A 20,184-nucleotide genomic window follows, 5' to 3' on the forward strand; every position below is an offset into this window, starting at 1 on the left:
CTAATTCAAGAGAAGAATAGAAGAAGCAGTATAACATTACTTCTATTGCCCATACGAGATGTTAGAATTTATTTCAGATTTCAAATTCAGACAAATTCTATATGAAAAGTACAGAAGGAGGAACGCAAAATATTACCCATAGTAACACATGGGGTCATTTGCTAGTTATTAATAAAGAAGTAATTTTTCATCCGCATGTTTTTGCAGATAGAAAAATTATTGGTAAGAAAAATGTTCAATGTACATTTCTTTCTAATACAATAATGCATATTAAAAAGCGAAATATTTAATGTAAATTTCTATACAACAAGTAAAAGAGAAGAATTTAATGTAAATTACTTTCCACATACAACACTCATTAGTAAAAGAGATTTTTCTTAATTATACAATTCTTTCCATATACGACATCAATTAGTCAAAAAACATTTTTAATGTAAATCTCTTTCCACACAGAACAATAACAATCATTACTAAAACAAGTATGTAAATTTATTTCCTCATACAACAATCATTAGCAAAGAGATGAAATTTCACAACTCAATATTGTTGGGTTGTATGTGCAGAAACCCGTTAAATGTATTCGAACATACTCCATCAACAGCCGTGCTAGATTACAGTGGAGTATGGCACATCTTCGTTGGGCCGAGGGGAACTGGGCAGATGGTGTGTTCTCAGATGAGTCACCTGATGACTCTCTCAGATGAGATTGTCTCAGATGAGTAATTCTGGCTATCAATTAGTGTGACAAGAACGAGAAACACTTTACTATTCACCGGACATTAGTAAATAGAACAGGTATGGTGACACTGGTGTTATGGTATGAGCGGGCATCATGAAAAATGGACGAACATCACTGCACATTTATGTCGGCGGATCCATAACCGAGGAACGGTATTGTAATGAGATCCTCACAGGATATGTTCGTGATTTTCATGGTGCAGTGGACCCAAAGTTCTTGTTCATGGATGACAACGTACGTCCACACACAACTGCCCAAGTTGAAGAAACCTTGGAGCATATGAATATCTACTGCATGGAGTAGCCACCATATTATCCTGATCTTGATTCCATTAAGCATGCCTGGTTGCAATAGGACAACGAGTTCCACAGAGGAATCTACCACCGTTGACCCTTCAGGACCGAAAAACTGCTCTAAAGGAAGAATGCGACAACATATCGTGAAACTCATGAATTCTCTCTTGGATAGCATGGCAAACACAAGTGCAGTAAGCACTGGTGACCGACGTAGTCAAATGCTTTAATAATTTGCTTCGAGCTCGTCTTTATTCATGACATCTGGCATTTCATGTCACTACTTCATAGCGCTATTCATGTGTTTATTTGGTTTTTAACGCCCTGTTCCTTTTCATGATGACAAATTCCTGCCATATTTTCGCAATAAAGCTTGCATAACATCTGCATTCATATATTCGTCACTTACAACACCCTAACTGTTACAAAACATTATGGTTGAAAATGTGTTTCGTCCCGAGCAATTGTCTAATGGTGCATAAAGGTAACCAAGAAAATTCTGTAGCGTTTTGTGGAAGTCTGTGTACTATTTGCTCTCACAGCATAAGTTGAATGCGAATGGAGATAAGGCGAAGGTCAGTTGTCGGTTGTGGTTATATCCAAGATACTACCTGGTTGTGGCAGTTCACGTACACTGCGAACTTGCGTAAGGACGGAGTGAACATGGGATCTCCACAGAGCGTCGTAAGGGTGTGTATACTGTAAGAGTTCAAACTGAGGTCAAAAACCGCTCCAGCCGGGCGGAAGTTATGCCATGCCTTTGAAAGCGGTGTCATAACTACGCGGACAGTGCAGCGGTGGTTTAACAAGGTTGAGGGCGGTGAAGAAACACTCGAAGACGCACCACGTGCCGGAAGACCAACACATGTACAAAATGAAGATCTTCAGGTAGCAGTTGAAGCGAACAGTGGCCAGACATGTGAAGAACTGGGACTACAATTCAGTGGGAGTGAAAAAGCCATTCGGCAGCATCTCCATAAACTTGGGAAGCACTACAAGTTGACTCGATGGGTCCCACATGATTTGACCCCGGACCAGAAGGGAACGTGAGCAGGCACCTTGTTTCTTCGCTGTCTTGTCTGAGGAAGAAGTGTGTCCTGTACTGAGCTCCACAACGCCGTCATCATTGGTTCTAATCCCATGAACCGTTACAAAACAGTCAAACCAGCACTGCACCAGAAGGTCCTCCTGTATGTTTGATGGTCTACTCGCGACATCGTGCATCGGGAACCGCTACCAGCTGATCAGAGCATCAGTGCTACTTTGTACTGTCACCAGTTGAGCCGGGTTAAAAAAAAAAAAAAAAAAAAAAAAAACTCAAAACTCTGGAGTCAGCTTTTCTGAATCTCAAAGGGGTTCATCTGTTACAGGACAACGCTCAGCCCTTCTTGGCTTCGATTATCCGAGACACCATTCTACACCTTGGATGGGAAATATTATTGCATCTGCCATACTTCCCGGACACTGTACCGTCCGATTATCAACTGTTCCATTTCCTGGCCAGTCACATTACAGAACGCCAGTTCATATCCCTAGTAGAGGTGCAAACTGCACTTGATACCTTCGCCTCACGGCCCATTAAATTCTACGGCGATGGAATCCATGGCCTTCCAGAACGTTGGCAGAAGGTCGTCGATGATGAGGGGAACTATTTTTGATCTTCCAGGTACGTCTTAGGTGTCATATCGATGTTCGAAGGTTGTGGGTTTAAAAAAGACAGAACGTTCTTGGTTACCGTTATAGTTAAGGCGCTTAATTGTGACATTTGCAGACAAGCATATTCACTTTCTGATTAGTATTGTATTAATTATTCAAAATAAATAAATAAATAAATAAATAAATAAATAAATAGTTTTGTACAAATAATAATTACGACTATTAAAATATGGTTAGTATCCTGTAGATTTCGTTGTTACAAATCATTTAGTCAAAAACATTTCCAGACTTATAAACTCAACACAAAGAAACATTTGCAGTATTTTGTTCATTACTGTAATACTTCCAACTGACATTTTCAGATTGAAGAGTTAGCTTAAACAATAAAACAATTCAGCTATTTTTCACTTCCAGAAACTATTGGAGTACAACCGGGTACGACTCTGTCCTGCCTCATCATGGGTACCCGACAGGGGCGGATCCAGGGGCTGCGATCGGGGTGATTGCCCCTCCCCAGAAGAGAACACTTTATTTCATATATAAATAAAACCCATCCCAAAGTTTGGAGCTCCTAAAAGTAGCTCTAAGTAGCAGTATTACAACACACCGCCCCCCAGAATTCTGTCCTGGATCCGCCCCTGGTACCCGGTTGCACTTTACATGCACTTGCTAGAGAAGACACGGTGTCACCAAACCTAACAACTACATACGAGTATTTAATATCATATCAATCCTTATTAAATATTGTATGAATATTCAATATGATATTGAAGAAAACTTGAAGACTTAACGTGCATGAAAAAGTCATCACTGACAATACAACTGATCGGAGGAGTGTTGTAATGGCCGCTTCTTCTTCTCCAGTAGGAGTACCTACTTTACCCATCTGATTTAGGAATTGTGATCGGAAACACTCCTTTGCAAAAATTTAGATTGCATTGCTCTGCAAAGATGCCAGAGGTTAATAGCTAGCGTCCGGAGGCTTCGTTCGACATCGGCAGATAAAATTACATTATGCCTACAGCTTTCCTATGCAGTGTTCGTTTAATAATCCTACACAATTCTTGTGGAGAGATAATAAGTCTGGAGTCTAGGGCTTGCAGTGGTTGCGATTGGTTGAATAAGCAAATGCTAGCGCTTCTTCTTCTTCTTGGTTGTACAACAGTTCTTGTGGTTCATGCAGTGACTCTGAACATATAATTGAAAGATTTGCTATATTGCATACTATAGGGATACAGGCTACAAACCGTCTGTTCCACTGAAAATTTCGAATAAACTTTCTTTAAGTAATTACGCATCCTCGATGAGTTATGTTGCACCACTAATACACGTACGAATTAGTACTACTCACTATCACCTAATACAGCATTATCACAAAGACAATCGGAATTTACTGCACGTTTAATATAACTATCTCACAAAAGATCAGCACTTTCAGTGCATAGACATTTCTATAAAGGTAACCAAGAAAGTTTTATCGCTTTTTCACCCACTACTTTCGAACATTAATATGTCACCTAAGTCGCACCTGGAAGATCAAAAATAGTACCCAACAGCATCAACGATCTGCCAACGTTCTGGAAGGCCATGGGTTCCATCGCGGTAGAACTTGGTGGGCCGTGAAGCGAAGGAGGTATCAAGTGCAGTTTGCACCTCCTTGTCCAAGGAATGGAACAGGTAATAATCGAACGTTGCAATGTCCGGGGAGTACGGCGGATGCAATAATATTTCCCATTCAAGGCTTAAAATGGTGTGCCGAGTCATCCTAGCCGAGTAATCGATTCAGAAGTGCTGTTTCCAGACTTTTGAGTTTTTCTTGAATACAGCTCACCTGGTGACAGTACACAGCTGCACTGATGCTCTGACCAGCTGGTAGCAGTTTCTGATGCACGTTGCCGCTAGCAGTCCATCAAACACACAGAAGGATCTTCTTCTGGTGCAGTGCTGGTTTCGGCTGTTTTGGAACCGGTTTATGGGATGCTAACCATCGTTACGGTGCCGTAGAGCTTTGTAAAGGACCGATTTCTCATCACCTGTCAACAACCTGTCTAGAAATTTCTTCTTCCTCAGACGAGAAACCAAGAAAATACAGGTGTTTGCTCGCGTTGCCTTCTGGCTCGGAGTCGAATCATGAGGGACATATCGACTCAACTTGTAGTGCTTTCCAAGTTTATGGAGGTGCTGCCGAATGGTTTCTCCACTCACACTGAATTGTAGTCTCACTTCCTCACATGCCTGGCCACTGTTCTCCTCAATTGCTGCCTAAAGATCTTCATTTTGTACATGTGTTGATCTTCCGGCACGTGGTGCGTCTTCGAGTGTTTCTTCACCGCCCTTAAGCTTGTTAAACCGCCGTTGCACTGTCCGCGTAGTTATGACACCGCTCCCAAAGACATGACATATCTTCCGCCCCGCTGCAGCGGCGTTTGACCGCAATTTAAACTCGAACAGTATACGTGCCCTTATAATGCTCTGTGGAGGTTCCATATTCACTCTGTCCTTACGCAAGTTCACGGTGTAAGTAAACTGCCACAACCAGGTAGTATCTTGGATATACCCACACCAACCACTGACCTTTGCCTTATCTCCATTCGCAATCAACTCACACTGTGAGGGCCAATTGAACACAAACCTCGACAAAACGCGACAGAACTTTCTTGGTTGCCTTTATAGTATTTTGGTAATTATGTTTATATATATATACCGCTTATATTTTCTTGTGACTAAAACAGGATTCTCGGGGTTGGTTCAGGAGACATGAATTTCGTTCCTGTTTGGAGATCATGAGATTATAATTCAACGTTAAACTATTATTGTATGTTTCAAATAATTTTGGTGCTGATACAAGGTGTCAAACTCTTAAGAAAGAGCAAATCATAACATAATACAAAACAATCTTGCCAAACTACCCGTAAAAACTATATATTTATAACAAAGAGCTACCACTCATATCAATGATAAAGTGCTCAAGGTTGGATATATTTCTATTGTTTTTTCAGATGTAAAGCATCACGGGCAGTAGCCAATGCTGTGCGATATTCCGCGCGGTGTTGCCGGATTTCGGACTCCCCTTTCCCTTCTCGCTCTTCCTCTAGTTGAGATTATTACACATACATTGGCAACATTAATCGCAATGTAAATATACTATTCCAGCAAACTCAAAGATTTTGGCTGTGTATCCTAGAAGTATATATAGCAACTGAATAACCTATCTATTAACTTATTCCACAGGAACTGCTAAACGTTCGTCTTCAACACTACTTTCACTATCGTCTATGTCAATTAATATTTCGCCATTGTCTGAATCTGACTCTTGTAATTTTTTTATTATGAGTTCCAAAAATTGTAAACATAAAAAATAATTCTTCGAGCTTCACTTTGTAGCACTTTAAAAAAAAAGAAAAAAAGAAAAGAAAAGAAAGAAAATTCCGCACTTGTACTGGGTTTCCTTAAAGACATTGTCAACTATAATTTTGGAGAACAAATGAACTACCACGAAAGAAAGCAACCCAGACACTGATGAATTCTGTTTATGCTAGAAGTTGCGTTCCTACACACACAATCAGCTCCTTTGCTTCCATGTCTGTTCCTATAATAACATGCTCTTATACTTGATGGAGGTCTCACAACAACAATCCATCTGATTCGTAAGCAACACGATATGGTCGAGTTTGTTTTGGGTTACAATAATTTATGACACCACTCAGACGCCTGGTGCTTTTGCATCCCTGCTAGAGGAGTAAAGAAGGAGTACGTAATTGGCCACACATACGTAAGGTATTGAAACGAAGGAAAAAAAATCATACTGCGTTTCTTCTGTCGAATAAGGAAGAATCTTGCATGAAGGCAATTTCAAAACAATATTACGAATGTCCCATACCTTCTGTTCTTCTACATGAGCTCCCGCCGGGAATCGAATATATATATATATGAATCAAATTGCAGAGGCTTGTTATTTAATTCGATCGCTTACTATTCTCAAGGGTGTAGAAACGGGGGAAAAGAGGGCCTTGACTTTCCAAACTATTTCCAGCCCCGAAATGAGGTTCATCTAGTATATGTTTAGTAAACTTATTTAATAGTTAATGCAAATTAGGAACGTTTATAATAAAATACGATTTTTAAAAAAAGAAAAAAGAAAACATCATCAATACAGTTTCTGTATCTAATTACAAGGACGCTGATTTCTCTGTAAATTGGGGGGGGGGGTGCATTCAGATGCAGAAAGCATATATGATGATTTTAAGACAAATTGTATTCAAATTATGCCTAATATTGCAATTTACAAATAAAATGAGGGACCCTGGCTCCCTCAGTCCCCCCAGGATCTCTCACTACTATATTATTGTATAATAATATCTGAGTTGATATTTTTTCGAGTTTTTTCCCTTTAGTATTTTAACCTACATAAACACAAAGTCGGATAAACAGACTGCTAGAAACAGCATTTGTTTTCTTATGAATAGCTTATTGATTTATCTCTTACAATCCGCTTTTCAACTTCAGTACTGTCAAGATCTGTCTTTTGTTAAGGTAGCATCGAGAAAACATAATATGTGTATAGTATACATGGTGAGTTAAAATGCTTTCATATTCTGAAATAGGTCATTTGTTCTGTTTTTAATGTGTGAAAAGCTTTCCTCCCCCTGAAAGTAATGTTCCCCTAGAACAACCTGTTGGTTACACCCCTGATCATCCTTTAATAAAAGTTGAGTTCCATTTCCAAATCGAAGAAAAATCCACTGGAAATTAGACGGGACTCAACGCTCGTTTTACTAATTGTTTTATATGGAAACCTTTCAAAGCGTGTATCATGACAACCAGTTGTCATAAAAAGTAGTTTTCACGTATGTGTTCGTAATTCTTTCCTCTACTTCGTAAAGTGAGCAGTTAATGTGCTAATACAATATTTCTAATAAGCGCCTCTGCTATTGTCAAGATTCGCAGTAGCGCGAGAAGTCAGCGTGCAGAACTGCTTGTCGCGAATTGTCAACACCGCTCAAAGCCAATTGGACGCCGCGTAAAGCCAACTCAAGGCCATGCCGCTTCTCATCTGAAATCTGCTGTAATCCAATAGTTCAAATCCAATTGAACTATTTTAAAATATATATCTCTATGGAGTCACGAAAAACTGACCTCAAATTTGAGATAGTTATATTTACTTCCATTCCAACTTCTTGTAGTCCTTGTTGCTCTAGGAACAGATATGTTTAAAATTAGTTCCATTGGATTCAAATCAGTATGAATAGCGTAATTAGAAGTTTATCTAAACGTGAGCATTTTACCATTGACATGAGCGCTAGTTCTTTCAAAATTATAACATAAGTTATTATTAAAGTGTAACCGTGATTTAATAAAATGTTGTTATTTATTAACAGTTATACAGTAGATACGTTAAATGCTTGTATGAACAGGATACAAAAATACTTTTACTAAATTTCTCACTTTGTTGAAATGTACCGTCCCTATTCAACTTCCAAGGTATATAACAGGCGGACTTACACTTTAAGTTGGAACCCAAACCTTCCTTAGAATTTTCATGCTATCCCACCAGGAATCAACCCCCGTGAACAGGTTCACGAAAGGCGCGCCCATTAGCCATGTTAGCCTATAGACCAGCGAGAAAGGTTGTTGACTTTGTAAGAACTAGTAAAGACGAGCCATAAATCTTGCTTCTCGTTTGAGAATATAGATCAGTCATTCCAATTAAAAGGGTCATGATACAGGAGTAAATTTATAGAATCATAAAAAGGAAAAAAAATCAGGCTGAAATACAACGAGGAAAGAAGTAGAGGGGAAATAAGCAAGTGTTGTCAGTGTAATCTTAAAAAAAAAAAAAAAAGGTTAAATACAACGAGGGAAGGAGAAGGGAAAATAAGCAAAAGTTGGCAGTGCACACGCATCATGGATCCACGAATAGGTAGTATGCCTGCAAAACCATCAACAACGCTATCGTTATTGTTGTTTGCCTTCCAGTACTGTTTTGTATCAACACCAGGTTAGGGGCGTTCGATAAGGCTGAGGACCTATCGAACTTCGGGACTGAAAATTTATCGAGTTGTCATCGGTTACTCGAAACCGTTCGAGTATTTGAAATTATCGAAATTTCGAGTATTATCGAAGTTTCGGGTATTATCGACATTTCGAGTATTATCAAAGTTTCGGGTATTATCGAAATTTCGAATATTATCGAAGTTTCGGGTATTATCGACATTTCGAGTATTATCGTAGTTTCAGATATTATCGACATTTCGAGTATTATAGAAGTTTCGGGTATTATCGACATTTCGAGTATTATCGAAGTTTCGGGTATTATCAAAAGTAGTGAGAACAGTTCGGTTCCTTCACCTCTCCAATGATTTCTTCTTGCAGCCAAACTAATCAAACAACTTTTTTCATGTGATAAGTTATTGCAAAGTTGTATTTGTCGAAAGCATATGTAAAATTATTTTTCTGTCTGCCCTGTTATTGGCGCAATCAGCAAAGTGACTATTAGTAGACTAATGGTGTCTTGGGTTCCACCATTCGGGTGATGCATGTTTTCTCTTCCTCTTTCTCTCTTCTGACAGACTGCTTAAACCTTGTACAGATCTGTGGGGAAAAATTTTTTCTTCACTTCATTGCTAAGGAGAGAAGTTTTAATATGAACACCCTGCATATATGTAATATATATTATATACAACTATGATAACCTCAAATGCATTGTTTCTTCCGAACACTCCGATAACCCCGAACTTTTCACAATATTCAAGCGACTCAACAAATGTGATCATATTGATATATTTCTGTATTTGCTGCTTTCAAACAATTCGAGACCTTCGAACAGTTCGAGTGTCTCGAAGTTGTCTAATGTTTCTTACATTTAGAGTGCCTCAAACACTTTGCGAGTCCCGAACATTTCGGGAGTCTCAAACATTTCGAGAGGCTCGAACATTTCGGGAGTCTCGATCATTTCGAGAGTCTCGATCATTTCGAGAGTCTCGAGCATTTCGGGAGTCTCAATCATTTCGAGAGTCTCAATCATTTCGGGAGTCTCGAAAGTTCGATAATTCGACAAAATTAAAATTCTTTATCGATGAAACGGTTTTGAAATTTTATCGAATTGTTATCGATTACTCGATTATCGGAACAGCCCTACACCAGGTTTCCTACGAACTCGAACTCCTTCCTTTCTCTGTTGGTCTTAGTGAGTGTAGTAGTAGCAAACTGTGACGTTACAGATCATTTAGTTGGAAAGTACTACTCAAGATTGTACCTTGTGTCAACTAAAAATTGGTTTTGAAATTAAAAAAAAAAAAAAGATAGCCAAGGAAATATAAATTTTGAAAAGTTCCATTATATATATCATCTTTCCCCTATGACTTTCTGACATATAATAAACGAACGAACCATGGTTCACCACTACACACTTAAAATTTTTAAAAACTTCTTTTGTGTGACATCATGTTAGAGAACGCCTTCTCAGTAGAATTATATTTTCGGAAACATATTCCACAGAGAGAAACCTGAAGATGTATATACACCATAGTGTAGTTAAGTGTGTGATTTTAGGTTTGTTATGTCAATTCCCAAGACGGAACGAGTACAATAAGGCCGAAAACTCTAGAGTGTCTCTTCTCCAGAACTTTTGGAACGTCACTTTCCCACGTGACGCAGTCTTTCTCTCTGACACAACAATGAACCTTTGAAGAAGACGTTTAGTTATCTAAACTAGAAAGGCTTCGTTCGTTATCTCTCTGTGTGTAGCAGTAGCGTGTTGTCGCTCTCTCTGTCGCTCTCTGTGTTATGATAGTTCGCGGCCAAATACACACACAATTCTTGCCTCGTTGACACAACAATGTCACTTATCTCCTTCACGTTTTCGTTTTCAGTCTGCCTGTTGGTTGCAGTTTCCTCTCCTCGTTTCCATTGGTGGAAATGCGTCAACCCTTATTCTGCTGAATTGGCGCGTTTTGCTCTTTCACACATAACAACGTTTCATTTCAGAAACTGCTGCTCTCCTCACCTTTCCAGTTGATGAAGGCAGGACATAAAGAGTGTCTGGCTACGAAAGAAAATATTGCATTTCGTTTGCTGAAATTGCTAGCTATCATGACGTAGTATCATGTATTATGCAGCAGTGTTAGTTTTGTCAGAATGAGTATTTTCTCCCTTGTCAAGTTATAGTCAATATTCTTACTTCAACGAACAATTTCCCTCTCATCACGGAAAATTGGATTTTTTTTTTAAATGTCAGCATATTTTAAGGGAATGGTAATCAACGGGAACTGAAAAGGCGTATATGGCACTAGAGAAATACATCTAACAGTTCATTGAAGAGTAGCTTTTATAATTGGGAAACAAGTACAATACTTCTCTTCATGTCGAATAGATATTTCAGAATGATTTTGTGTTGCGCGAACAATGTTCTGTCATATCTAGGTTTAAAAAATTCTCCTTCTCGAAAATATATAGTGTTACCCCGATTATTATTATTATTATTATTATTATTATTATTATTATTATTATTATTATTATTATTATTATTATTATTAAGTATTCTCCTTTTGGCAGATCCTGGGACTAATGAGATTTTTCCTTTCTTTTCAATTTTAGGTTTTTGCCGAGAAATGTTTCTTTCACGTTTCTTGATATTCAGTTTCCAATTTTAACTCTCAATATTTTCTTCTATTCTTCAAATCATCGATTAGTTGTGTTCTTCTTAGAGGTCTGCACGGGCTTGGGTCTGCAACGCATATATATCTTCGGGCCCGGACCGGGCTCGGGCCGTGAATTTTTAAATATACAACCATATTTCTCTGGCCTTTTCAGGCCTAACTTTGTAAATATACTGTACAACGATATATATTGCACCGTTCTATCTTGAGAACTTTTAAAGCACAACTGCAAAATTAAACCTCTGATTGCTGTAAGTAAAAACGCAATTTTGCGTTAATTATTAAGTTTCTGTTCCGGCTTAATTTATTTCGGGCTCATTTGATTATCACACGAGCTCGGGTCGGGCTCGGGCTTAACCTCACATAGTAAATTCACGGGCCAGGCCGGGTTCGGGCTAAAAATTCCGACCCGTGTAAACCTCTAGTTCTTCTTCTTCCTATTACTCACTTTCCTTCCATCGTTCATTCTGTGGCGGTATGGAGAAGACAATTTCTTCGTTAGATGTGTTCAATCCAGTTGACCTTCCTAGGAAAGATGCTGCGTAGAAGAATCCTCTTCTACCCACGATACAAGAACTTTATTTTTAAATTCATGAAGAGATGAAAAACATGAAAATTCTCATCTCATTTTCAACACTAGGTACGAGACGAGACAATTAAATATCAACTTGTAGTTACGCCAACGGTTAGATTTTGCTGTTTTAGTAGGGTCTATTGCGTGATTATTAATATAAAAGCCTGTAAATTGCTAGTAAATTAATTTGTAAATATAACGCAACAACATTTACCTACGTTTACAGATACGTAAGTCTTTATAAAATAAATATACTCCGTTATATATGATTTCCATTAATATATTACAGTTTAATATATTTTTCCTCTAGGACATTCTGAATATTTAATTATTTCTTATTAATATATTAGATAACAAATAATAAATGTTCGAAATTTGAGTCGAATCATATGGCATTGCGTATTTTAATGTTTTAAGCTTAAACGATTTATACAAAGCACATCCATGTAGCTAGTATTGAAGAAAGGAGGAAGGCTTTCAAAATTTTAACGGGAATTCCAATCGCAAAACAACCATTAGGAGACCTAGGCGCAGATGGGAGGACAATATTATAAGAGAAATATCGCAGAAATAGGTATACAAAGTAGAAACTGGTTCCAGTTGGTCAATGGAAATCTTCTGTGAATGCGACATTGAATTTCCGGGTTCATAGGCCATAGAGTTGGTTAGTTAGTTTGTAACGTACCAAAATTTTAAATTTGTCAGTTACAGACACTTTTAATACTTTAGTAAATAACATAGTTTTCATCTCCTAAAATAGATAGTTCTATGACGAGAAAAAGGAAGAATTTGTAGAATTCAAGGATGTTATAAACAGTGGATCTACCCATAGGTATCTTTATTCTATTAAATGGCTGAAGCCAAAAAACAACCGAGCATCGGCACGTCTGATTGGTTACTCTCGTTTCTGCCATCGTCTGATTGGCTACTTTCGTTTTCTCCATGATTGTTGGCTCAAAACATTGCGATCCTATTGGGCCGAGTGGGCAGAGTAGGGGTGGCGAAACTGTGACGTATGGCTTCAAGATTTTGTTGTAAGGGCATATCCTCTATTTTATAAGATCCTTGGTAGAATTACTTATTTTGTGTCAAAGATGTTTTATATGCAGAAAGGCTATAAATAAATAAAGTGACACGGTCGATTATCTTGGGGTTTCGAAATTTGGATTCTGTGTACCAAAATTCATGGAATCCATACCCTAGGGTCCGATTCAAAAAACTTTTACTTTTTGTGTGTGGTTGTGTAATAAAATAATATGGCATAACCCATTTATCCTGAAAAATCCACAGGGGATAGTTTACTCTTGGGGAGATGTTTAAGAAAAGCAGCTTTTTGGGATGGAGGTTCTTTTCCCATAAAAGATAGTATTGTTTGGGGGTGGGGGATAACGGAAATTTTTGCATTTTTTGAAGTTTCTTTTTGTAACTTTCATGTTAAAGTACCACTTTCGTTTTCGTGAAGTAGATTCTGCAATTAGAAAGTACCTTTAGAACATTCCCTATTTGTGAACCCGTGCTCCTTCAAAGTCTGGCTATCTTGATTAATTTTCAAACTGTTTTTTTCTTTCGGAGACAGGAGGTGTTAGTTACGCAACTCAACATATCCATGGTATCAGTTTGGTTACGTAAGTACCTAATCCAGTGTCTGTAAGTTTACGGATGTTTTACGGGTTGCCGAAATTCAAATTAGCAGCCAAGAACAAGGTATCATAAATCGAGAAATACATACAATACATTTCCGAGTTTGGTATAATATTTCACTTCCATTTCGTTTTCCGTTCGGAAACTTCATTGTGAGCTCCAGACACTCTATTAGAATCTAGAATAATCGAAGTTCAGTTTACAAAATTAAATATATTTACGGCAGGTTTGGATATGATGTTAGATTAAGTGGCCCCATGTCAATTCCCAGTGGGAATACTCATTCAGAAAAGTGTAAAAGCTTTCTCAGGGTATCCATCCTAGTTACGTTTTCCTTATTCACACGAGGAGAATCGCGGGATGGTACGTATTATAATAGTCCCAAGTCGTTTCCTTTCTTCCCAATTTCTTTCTTTCTTCTTCAATTCTCCGGGTAGTGTGGTCGCCGAGACACGTCATTCTTCATACATGACAGGCTAAAAATCTCGTGCCTAATCCTAGTGTTCATTATTCATTATTACTTCTTTCTTTAGTCTAACGCCGTGTCAATGTTTGAAATAAGAAACTTTTTTTATTGCTTTTTAACATTCTCCCGATCTAATTTTAGCGATCTCTATAAATGTTATGGCCACGGTGTTTCAGTGGTAGAGCATTCACCTTTAGTGCATGGGGTCCCTGTTTCGATCCCAGTTTGCTGGAGGTGAACTTTGTGGTGAACAAACACAGTGTGTGTGTGTGTGTTTTGTCGGGTTTCTTCCGTTTTCTCCCACTTTCTTCATTCAATTATTTCATTCATTTTTCATCATCACTGTCTGCTTTATTCTAACCGGAATAACTGTGGGACATAAAACTTAAAGACTTCATTTTATACTCATTTTCAATGAATGCTACCTATATTGACAGATGCAGATTTCTTCCTTGAATGATTTTTTGTATAATGTATCTCCTAAACCGTTACGAACTGATGTTTTAATTTATGCATAAACTACAGAATGCCCGTTTTTGCACGGGGATAATACGTTTCATTTTGGACATAAAGGACACCTAAACTGTCAAAAATTAACTTAGGAACCTCAAAAACTATAAATTCGACCGTAATATTGGTCATTTTCAATTACTTTTACTTATCACCATCCCCTATTAGAACAAGACATGGGGGCTAAATTTGGTTTTAAAGAGCATCGGAAGTGTCACTGTTCATTTCAATGACCCCGTAAACTATGGATTCGATAGTAATATCGGTCATTTTTAATCATTATGTATATATCCCCTCGCCATCCCCTATGTTGCTCCGTCAGGCTGAAATGATAAAAAAAAAAAAAAAAAGACATCCCAGGCCCGAACCTTATCTATGTTGAAAATTTTATCGAGACCGGTCAGGTTGTTCATGGGTTATTAAGTCACAAACATTTTCGTCACTTTCATTTTTATTTATTTAGTTAGATAGATTGTAAACGATTCTTCCACGAAATCTAATTGTTAAATTTTCAGAATAGTTAGTTATTTGTAACACTATTAAAACATTTATTAAAAATACTTTTGTCTTTGAAAATTACTCTTTAGAATTCTTCAAGCAATTTGTTGGAACTAGTAAACCCAGTGTGTCCAATTTCGTATCAAGTAACCGATTTTTCTTTGATTGCTCAACTTTTCGTGATTTCGTGTTATAATGGGAAAAGGAAGATAGAATGTACTATTATTCCCTCATTAAAATTCAAATGTTCAATAAACACAATAAAATAAAAGCCCAAGGAGAAAGCCGACCAAAAACTGTCTTTTAAAGGCCTGTTTTCTTCGAGACCTTGAATTTCCATTCTTGGAGGTGAGTTTATCGGACGATTTTCTCAAGAATGATTACAGCGATTTATTTCATATTTTATAAAAGAAATATTTTAACAACCCAATAATACCACGTGAATCGCTTCTCATGAAATTATTAACATGGGTTACTTTATTCTTGGGATTGGATTAATTTCTTTCCAATTTCGTCATATACGAATCATGCTATTTTGTTGATATTTCGTACACACATATTTTATTAGTAACTCGCATACTTATATGGAATAAATTATTTGTACATTATCCTAAAAGTGTAGTTTATTTTTAGGGGTAAATTTTTAGAAAGATTTAGAAAGAAATATTTTTTCAATAACTCATTACAACTGCGTAAATTACTTCACAAGTGGTAGTTTATTCTTGCGACTGTTTCCCTTTTAACAATTTCGTGCAATACGACTCATGCTATTGTATTGATACTTTGCACATAAATACTTACTTCATTAATAACACATATAGCTATATAGCATAAGTAATTTCTAAAATATTCTTAAAAGGTAGTTTACTTTTGGGAATGAGTGTTCTTCGGACAAAGTTTTCCAAAAACATTCGTATTTCACAAATAAATCCTTCAATAATAATAGCACCCTAACCTAATTTCTGGGTTGAGAAGTAAATTAGTGTGTCAAAAAATATTAATTTCACAGGAGAAGCGAAAAACTGTTTTCAAGACAATAATTTGTTGAATTGCGTCGATTGTTTATTGACGGAAAACTTGTTCACTTTCTGCTTTCCAGTTGTCCACATCTCAAAACTTTCCTAGTGTCACTTATCCTAATGTAAGTAACAAAAAATATAACAACTCAACTTCAGCCAAAAAGTGACTTGGCAAAGTTTACTTCTCAGCCTCAGAATTGTTTAAGAAATTGAAGCAAGATACTTTACTGTAGTGACCCATACTTTTTACTGTATTATTATGTAATATTCCATACATGTACAGTGTAAGATGTAATAAATGTACCAGTCTTAATTACATCAGTTTCAACCTGACGAAATTTCCTCTTATATATATGCACACAGCACACTGTCTCATACTTTTAATGGCCACATGATATATAGAAGTACAAATGTGTTGGCTTCCAAATATCAATAACAAATGATTCTTAAGTACTAAATTGTTTATATAACATAACAGCAAAGTTAATATGTTATTACGTGACTTAAGTATATATTGAAGAAATGCCATTTTGAACTATAGTTCGTTATATTTAAGATTTTTGTTGCATTTAATTTGTAACCATTAGTTTGAAAACTTAGTGTAAACAATTCACTTTGCCGTTCACTTTTCAATTCACTTTGTATAATTGCACAATAATTCCAGCATATGTACGTATAGCATATAACACATAGGCAAAGTGCCTGGCAGTTCACCTCGCCAGGATTCTCGCACTTTTACTAGAATCAACCATGTTTGATTTTTTTTCCCCCAATCAACGTGTCATTTTATTGCAAAACTTTGATTGTATAGTTAGCTAATTCAATATTTTTACTATTCCTTTGGTCTAACAATTTGAAAAAGGAGTTTCTTTTCATTACTTAGTTAGATTTGAGTTTAGCGTCGGTTTCAGCAGCAAGACTATATGAGATGTAGATCTGGAGCTTAGCGTAGGATCCGAACCACATGAGCTCCTGCTTGGAGCCTAACCCGTGTCTCCTACGCAAAGGTATGTACACTATCCACATAACTACGAAATAGCTCCTTTCCTATTACTGATTTGTATAATCGGAACAGATAACGATTTCCGTATCAGCGTTGTGTTAAACAAATCTCGATTTTGGAACATGAGACACAATACGATTTGTTTATTCTGGATGCATGTTACGAAAAAGAAGCGGAAAAATTTGAAGTTTAAAGTAATTTGTTTATTTATCTCAGTGCTCTTGGATGATATACTGTATATTGAAACAGGAGCATCATTTGGGGCTCAAGGAAAGAAATTATGCCCCTCTGGATACATTTTAATCCACAAGATGATAATATATCAATGAAAACACCTGAAAATCCACTGACATCTAGGGCTTTGCCCCCATCAACCAAGCAAAATCCGAAATGACGTTGCTAGTAATTAAGTTTAGCGTGCAAATTAAAGACATAGAATATTGTAAAATAATGTTTTACAGTGTTCTGGATAAATGTGTGCTTATCAAACTTAAGTTAAATCTAGTACTAGCCTTTCTTCCAGTTCCAGATCGTCTCTTCCCATAAGAAGAAGAAAAGTTTCTATATAGATGCGAAACAGTTTTGTGGGACCTTGTCCATTGAGAATGTTGATTAGCTTTTCATTTATTGCTTTTTTTCTTTCTCCTCCGTTAATTATTTACTGTATTTTTCTACTTTTTATTTTTACTATTAAATTTCTAGAATATTTTTTCCTATTATTGATATTTTAATAGTTTTTCTTATTATTAATTGGATGAATGTTCTATTTATGGTTTCCTCGATTGTTTTATATTACTAATCACTATTTAATAGCAAGATAATCACATGTGTCAGTGTCTAAAATTATAATGGCATAATCACAACTATGTGAATTGTGCTGAGCGGGAGATGATTGAAAACTTGCTTGACAGAGTGAAAATTAGTGAGACCGGTTGGCACATAATCTACCAGGTGAATTGCAAAGTAGTCAGGAAAATGAAATTCCCAACACGTTCATACCTTTAGGCTTAGTTTTTTTTAACAAGAGCTTTGGCAGGATTATTTATCTCCAAAACATATATACTTCTTTTCATCTCCATAGATTTGTGTTGAAATACATTTCTCAAAAAATACATGTAAACGAAATAACTACAAAATCCACCTATGCTCTATATTCATATTTATTTTCATACCTCTCAACATTAAATGACACTCTCCAGAAAACTGTACGCTCATAGCAGGCTTCCAAAATGTAAATTTATTTAAAACTTTCTCTCTCTCGTTATCAATAAGTAGGTCATAACACTCACTCAGCCCAAACTGTCCCCTAATTCCAGTAATACATTGCTTCATGAATGTTGAATGTAAAATATTCTCTCATTCAAAATGGATAAAGGTTACTCTCTAACCATTGCTTTAACTCCACTGTCCGTGAACAAATTTGTCTATATAATGGAAAAGTGGCTAGTATACTACCAGGGGCAACATTTGAGGAGGACATGGGAGCAATTGTGCGATATCTGAGTTTGAGAAAGACCATATTTTTAATAAATTGTATACTAATAAAAAAAAACGTGAAACTTTTATGTTGGTAAACTATCTTGCCTCTTGCCTTCCCCCCTCCTTTAACCTGCAAAACCTGAAAGGACACTACTGTTTACTAAACATAAGTAATTTTAGCTGACGTTAGTACCGCTTTCGACTGCCAACCAATACATCCTACAATAAACAACACCAAATGATGGATGAACAAGACCATGTAGTAATAGATAGAACTGAAAAAAATAATCTGAGTGAATTTAAATCCCAATGCTTAAATTTTGAGAAAAACTATTTCATTTGTAAATCTAATGCTGCACGATAGCCACATCCTTATTAAAGTGAATCTGAGTCTGAGATATACCTTCACCAAGCTTTTATTTATAACATTACAAAGATAACAATACACACTATGGTTAATGAGATTATAACCGAAAATTGTGATTCAATTCTTAAATTTTGATTTTTGATTGATCTATCTTCTATATAAATACAAATGGAAGTGACTATATATATATATATATATATATATATATATATATATATATATATATATATATATATATATATTGTGACTTAATAACTCTTGAAACACCCGACAGAACTCGTTCAAACTTTCAACATAAATGATGTTCGGGCCTGGGATGATTATTATCATTTCACTTTGACGGTGCAACTTAGGGGAAGAGGGATATATAAAAGTGATCGAAATGATTGATATTAGTGTCGAATCTATAGTTTTCGGGGTCGCTGAGATGAACAGGAACATTTCCGTTTTAAATCCAAATTCATTCCCGCACATTCGAGCAGTGAGAGATATATAAAAATGATCGAAAATGACCGCTGTAAGTGCCGAATCCATAGCTTTAAGGGTCGCTGAGGTGAATTTAAATTCATCCCTGTTACTTAGGGAGAGGAGAGATATATAAAAATGATCGAAAATGGCCAATATTAATGTCGAATCCATAGTTAAAAGTGGCTGACTAATGGAACATATTACTAATGTTTCTTATTTTAAACCAGCAAACCAGTATTATCTAAAGATACATCAATCGGTAGGCAACATCGAACTGAATAAAATTACATGTTTGATTTGTTAAATTTCATGCATTCTTTTTATTTGCGGGGATAGCGATTTTTATGGCCTTAAAAAGTATGTCGTTTGCTCTTAATCTGATTGTTTCCTTCTATTGGAACAAATTGTTTATTTACATATGTACTGTGTATGTAAAATAGGTACTGTTAATCAGGAGATCGTATCTACGGTTATTTGATTTCTCCTAGCAGTGACACAAATAATCCTAACACTTAACCATCTTTCGGCACTTGAAAAGTAATTGTGTAAAAGAAATTGGGATACGGGAATACATTTTTAACTATTGATTGTGCATTCGCTTCGCCGTTATGAAAATTCTCAAACATGACGCACACTATATAGACGCACACTATTTCCTGTATAATTTCTTGAAGTGTTTGCGTAAGTTTCATAGTTTTCAAACCATATTATTATAAAAAGTGATATTTCGCATTTTGGGTACTTTATAACTGAGGAAGGAATGGTTTTCCAACTCATGTTTAATACATCTTTTTTCTTTCATTTTCATTTTCTA

The sequence above is a fragment of the Thermobia domestica genome, chromosome 16, assembly GCF_964235325.1.
Source record: "Thermobia domestica chromosome 16, izTheDome1.hap1.1, whole genome shotgun sequence".
In the NCBI taxonomy this organism is placed as follows: domain Eukaryota; kingdom Metazoa; phylum Arthropoda; class Insecta; order Zygentoma; family Lepismatidae; genus Thermobia; species Thermobia domestica.